Raw genomic sequence first — 6,418 nt, 5'->3', positions numbered from 1 at the left:
AGTAAGACAGTTAGCGCTGACATTCTTCAAAGTTACAATCCTCTTGCTGCTCCCTTATTCTAGCAAATTTGTTCAAAGAAACCTTTGATGATAGGGTATACACAGAGTTTGACATTGGAAAAAGGCTCCGCAAAATATGCACCTCATCCAAACTCAAAATCTGTAGGCTGACTCAAATAACACAGGGTTCCTTTGTTGTAAGCAACTGTGAACTTAGAAGCCTGCTGAGAGAGATTCTAGTGTGTTCAGAGAAATAAACAACTTTCGAAATGCACAGAAACTGAATACATTCAAACAAGTGGAGCTAAAGTACAGAAACATCACTATGCATTAGTTTTGGGGTTTTTTCAGTGACTCTTTCCGCAGGCTACATCAATACTCCAATAGGCTGCAACAACTGTCTTTATGAGTCGCTTGAAACTTTCACTAACTTTCACTATTCATTCAAAACAATGGTATTTGAGGCCGAGTGTATCCCATCATTCATCATGTTCTGGAACTCATATAGCCTACTGTACAACAACTGCTTTTATCACTTAACTACAAGCATGTTGTTGTAAGTGTGTCCCATTGGGTAATCAAAAGTTCTACACAATTGCTGTTGTAATCTTGGGCCAAGTGCAAAGACAGAAAGTGTGGGACAGTCCTAATTCTTTCAGGAACACTACAGTACCATGACCATCTCTCTCTGCTCTGGTTTGAATGTTTTTATTTTCATTCATCAAAAGCTGTGCGATTGTGAACCGGTTTCAGGTCATTGAAGATTCAAAGTGCCAGTTTAATTCTTCTGGTTAATCACCGTCACAGCAGTCGCATGCCCTCTGATGCGACTTCATTCTGTCAATGATCATATATTTTGACAACACACTGGATGGATATTACAAACATTATGTAGCCGATTGTATATTGGTTTTCTAAAAGCCACTACAGTTAGCCTGGTCTTACCAGACTCTTGTACATTTCATTTGTACAGAGAGTCTGACCCCTCTCCATTGACAAGCGTTTACTTCCTTGTAGGCGGTACTCTGTTGAAGTTTAAAACTATTGGATCTGCCAAAAGCCATTCTGGATCTGCCATAGCCAATCGCTAACGTTTGGTCGTGAAGACAGTGCATATGTCATGCACTGTTCGCCTCTGTTTCTCACACGGAAGTCCGTAAAAATAACTGTGCAGATTGTGCACGCCACCTCAGTTATAAAACGTAAAACTTGTGCATTCGGATTGTGATTTATTCACAGTGGAGGGGAGAGATTTGTGATCGGGAACGCGCTGCTCACGTGGTCCGTGACATGATTGTATGCTGTAAATAAAATGTCATATGCTTGGTATGATAAGAATAAATGCAGCGGTGATGAAATATATTGCTCTTGTAAATACTTGGCAGCATTTAAAGAAATACAAGTCTAGAAATGCATCCAAATTACAGCGAAGTGCAACCGTACGGTGCTCTGCAGTGGTCAAAAAGGATATAAACAGTGAATTTTGAAGTCATATATTCTTGAAAACTCAGAGATGTGGATTCGGACAGCAATTCAATTACCACATGACCTTGGTGTTTGTCTTAAACAGTAGGTAATTCGGCCGGGGATTTTTACGGGGGTGATGGGAGACGGACGGCAATAAAATCACTGACTAGCCCCTGTAAATGATGACAATACCTTACGACCCCACAAGAAACAATTTCAATTACAACTCCTTCACCACGAGCTGGAAAATCAAACTTTTCCCGAACCCTGTGGGGAGGAGGGCCACAACATAATGGCCACCAACAAAACTCAGCAAAGATTGTTCTTGCTCCGGCTTTAACTTCTGGATACTCTGCAGCGGTGCCACAACGGAATGAATGGCTTCGCTCGCATCTTTCTCCGCCGTCATTACTGAACTACAACTCAAACTAGCGCACGACATCAACGTCATCGTTCTCAGCCACTCCCTCTGTTCGCTGATTAGACCGGTAAAAATTTGTACGGAGAAAACCTAAGAATATACAGCAGTCCCAGACGGAGTACGGAAGGAAAATGAAAATTGAGCGGAAGTACGTAGGAGGGCGGAGCCAGGCTACAGTTCTTGGTCCACTTCTATTTATCATTTATAAATACACACACACACATATATATATATATATATATCCACTTGGTAACATCATATGCAGGCATGGACTTCAACTTCATTGCTATGCTGATGACATTCAAATTTACCTCACCACCAGCTCTGATAGGCCATTCTTGCCTGACTCACTTACTGCATGTATCAGGGATATCAAGCATTGGATTTCCTTAAACTAAATAACAAAACTGAAGTATTGATGATTGGCACTGCTACCTCAGTCAAAAGGATGGACCTGTCAATTGAAATTAATGGGGATTATGTTAAGCCTTCATCATCTGTCCGTAATCTATCTTTTGCCTCTCATATTTCTTCTGTTGTTAAAAACTCTTTTTTCCATCTTCGTAATATTGCACGTCTTCGATCTTCTCTAACTCTGGCTGATGCTGAAATCTTAATTCATGCATTAATCACATCACGTCTGGATTATTGCAATGCTCTATTTCTTGGTCTTCCTAAAAAACATATTGCAAGGTTACAGTATGTGCAAAACTCGAGTTCTCACCTCCACCAGGCGCTCTGCTCACGTAACTCCTCTACTGCATGATCTTCACTGGCTATCTGTGGCATCACGTATTCATTTTAAGACATTACTTCTAACATTTAAGACATTGGTCTTGCATCTCCGTATCTGTCTGACCTACTCCTCTTCTACTCTCCTGCCCGGTCCCTCAGATCATCTGAGCTTGGTCTTTTGTCCATTCCTTGTTTTCGGTTGTCCACTGTGGTAGGTCATTTAGTGTCAATGCTCCCAAATGATGGAATTTGCTTCCCCTACCATTACGTAATATATCATCTCTGTCTACCTTCAAGACCTATAGCTAAAGACGTATCTATTTAATATGTATTTTGAGTAATGTGGCTATAAGGCCTGTGCTTGTCTTGTGGGTGTGCAAATGTACTATGTAAAGCGACCTTGAGCTATAAAGGCGCTATATAAATAAAACGTATTATTATTATTGATGTATTTATACTGCAGTGTTGGGGGAAAGTTACTTTTAAAAGTAATGTGTAACAATATTGTGTTACTCCCTAAAAGTGTAGGTTACTTCGTTACTTTTTATGTAAAGTAATGCTTTACTATGTTACTTCTTTCTCACCTGGCTGATAAACACCTGAAAAAAAGAAGTAAAAAATAACACTCAAAATACATAAAAAGTTTTTACATGTTTTGAGTGCATTCTTTTTAACTTCTTTTTTTTTTTTGCAGATGTTTACTGCAGTATTACATTCAACAACATAGCTTACATAGGGCCTACTCCATTTTCTTTTAAATAGCTCCTGTGGTGGAAATCAAGTTTTTAATGTTGTTTTTATGTGTATGAGGTGTTTTCAATATGCTTTAAGACAAACCATGTGCAAATTCATAAGTCATCTCATCACCATTGCTGAGTATTTTCTCCTTAACCCTTTAACTGTCACCCCCCTTTTTGAGAATACACATGAAAATGCACTATCCAAACTTAAAGGGCTGTAATTCAAGAATGCACCAAAGCCTAAAGAAGACACTCTGCAGATTATTGCTGAAGTGAAAGCAATTCAAAATATTAAAGTATTACAAAGTTATAGAAGTTTAAATTTACTGTAAATGAAAAATACTGTACTAATTACTAAATATTTTTTATTTCATATAAAATATATATTTTACAAAAAATGTTTTATTCTAAAATTACTATAAAATCAAAGCCATATGTCGTCTAACCAAGTTGTGTTCAAAATTTGAAGTTTATGATATCACAAAAATTGTTTAAGAAAAGTTCCCTTGAGATTTTGTTTAGGCGCTATCCCAAAAATAGCCACTGGGTGTCATTCAAAGTCCATTGATTGTTTTTTTTTAATGCATTTTCCTGTAAATTTCTGTCCAAATATCACTTCCATCACAAAAAGGTCACCAAATATGGACCCTTGAGAGTCAGATCTTTCCGACAATATGTGTTTTGTCAAGATTGGAAAAGATTTTGATTATAAAGTAGTTCAAATAATTGTTGTAATATGAAACATGACACCGTCCACTAGGGGAGGAGCCCGCTAGAATAATTTAGAGTAACGTTTCCATGGTAACACAATGTCCGATTTCAAAACGGTTTCCACAGGATGAATTTTGAGTTTGTTTGCTTTCAAATGATACTTAATTTATGATAATTACTTAAATATATGATACGGAAAAAAGGCGATCAAAAAAAGAGCACCAGGCGTCCCACCTGTGGGACAGTGACAGCTGCAGTTTACCAAAGACAGTCTCAAAAAACGTGTTTTGAAACTGCCCCTGTTTCCTACCGTCACAAACTTGTAACCAATCACGTCGATGTGCGGGCCGGAGCTTTTCTTCACTGACTTTTTTATGTTCAAAGCGTTTCTAAGGACGTTGAATTTTAGAAGGCAGCTGTCTGACTCCGAGATGGTGAACGGGAACACGTGTAGCACGACACATGATTCGCTGTTTGATAACGTAGTCAAGCCAAAGGCTAATTATATCAATTACTATTATGTGTCTGACGTTGTAGAGAGTGATACATACAACACTTCACCATTCTGATACATCGACTTAGACGACCCTGTATAATTCAGTCTTCCTCTTCTTCTTATGAATCAATTTCTGGTTCAAACACACATTATATGGCTGAATTAAACCAATATTTACACTGGCATGTGTAGCGTTTACTAGTTGACCGAGTGGATCAGGTAGTCCGAGCTGGTGTGAGTGGAGGTTTGACAATAGCAGGTTTGAATAACTTGCTGTGATACAAGTCTGATCAGAAGGTTACACTTTTTCAGAACTTGTGAAAATAGTGCAATACTGTTAAAAAAAGAGCAGGTGAATTAAAAGATGGTCGGAATAAATTACAATGAACGAGGACAGAAGCAAATGTAAAGTTTTATATGGATTGCATTGTGAAATGGTAGGATTTCTATAAACATTTATTTGGTGTATAAAAGTGGTGTGTTTTGTAAAAATTTCATTTTTAAAATCAGTCTGGAAAAAATTTACAACTTAAGCTACTTTTGAAAAATGGACCAAAGCAATTAATATGATTTTTTTTTTTGTTTAAAAAAATACATTGAATTTGAGTAAAACTTTATCAGGAGTTGAGTAACTTCTCTCAGGAAAAAAAGGTAAGAAGCTGTTTCCTGGGCGGTTCCCTTTCAAAAGGTATTTTGTACCTAAAGAGTGTATACCTCAAATTGGTGCCAAAATTGTACATATTACCTAAATTATACATATTAGAACCTTTTTAAAGGGTACCATCCCAGTGACACCTTTAGTACCATTTTATTCTGAGAGTGCACTGAGGTCAGAATAATCATGTATAATTCATAACGCGTTCGCACACCCACACTTTATTATATACACTGTCATCTAATAAGTGTTATTCTATGCATTTAAAGTAAGCATTCTTGACTATAGCATAATAATGTGCTTTCATGCAAAATTAAACTGATAGCCTACAACTCGGTGCATACAACACAGTATTTTTTGTTGTTGTATTGTTTTGCATTTAAAGGGACAGTTCGCCCCAAAAATATCTGTCATCATCATTTACTTACCCTTGAGTTGTGTCTGCTGAACACAAAATAAGATTTTTTCTTTTTTTGTGAACTATCCCAGGGCAGCGGAGTGAAAAACGCTTTAACTTATAACTTTAGCGCTGCAACATGAAACACTGCAAAAGATGTGACATGCGAGTGCAAAGATCAAACACGCCATCCAGCATGTTTTACAGAAAAACAATATAAAAGCAACAAAGTGGATATTGTTATAAAATGCGTTGGAAATCTTGTCACGGACATAATAATCTCTATTGTGCTGTGTGCAAAATACAAGTAGCCTACAACAGAACCAAACACTGAAAATGTTTAGGCCTATTTATTATGTTAATTATATTTATTTTAATATTATTAGCCTATTTACAAGCAACATCACATCCCTGTTTGGTCTGAATATCAACGATTTAAAGATAAAGTCTAGCAATTCTACCTGAATAATGTACATTTACATATACATCTAGATATTTTAGACTCTTTTATTGTTATTTTTTGTTTATTATTATAATTATTATACAGATTTAAATAAAACAGTTTAAAATATATTTACCAGTAAATCCGGGGTGCTGAGATACTCCTACCACTAGATGGAAGCATTATTCCACAAACTCTGAGTACAACAGCAATGCCAGCGAACAGAGAAGGAATAGTGCATTATTCACAGTTCCCTTTCTGAATATGAGGACAAACCACAGCCAGTGTCCCTCATAGAACCTTTAAGAATGGCGTGCAACATCTGAACAACATTTGATTCATTTGAAACCAATG

This window comes from Gobio gobio, assembly GCF_949357685.1.
Source record: "Gobio gobio genome assembly, chromosome: 8".
NCBI classification, from domain to species: Eukaryota; Metazoa; Chordata; class Actinopteri; order Cypriniformes; family Gobionidae; genus Gobio; species Gobio gobio.
Note: the sequence above shows the minus strand (reverse complement) of the source record.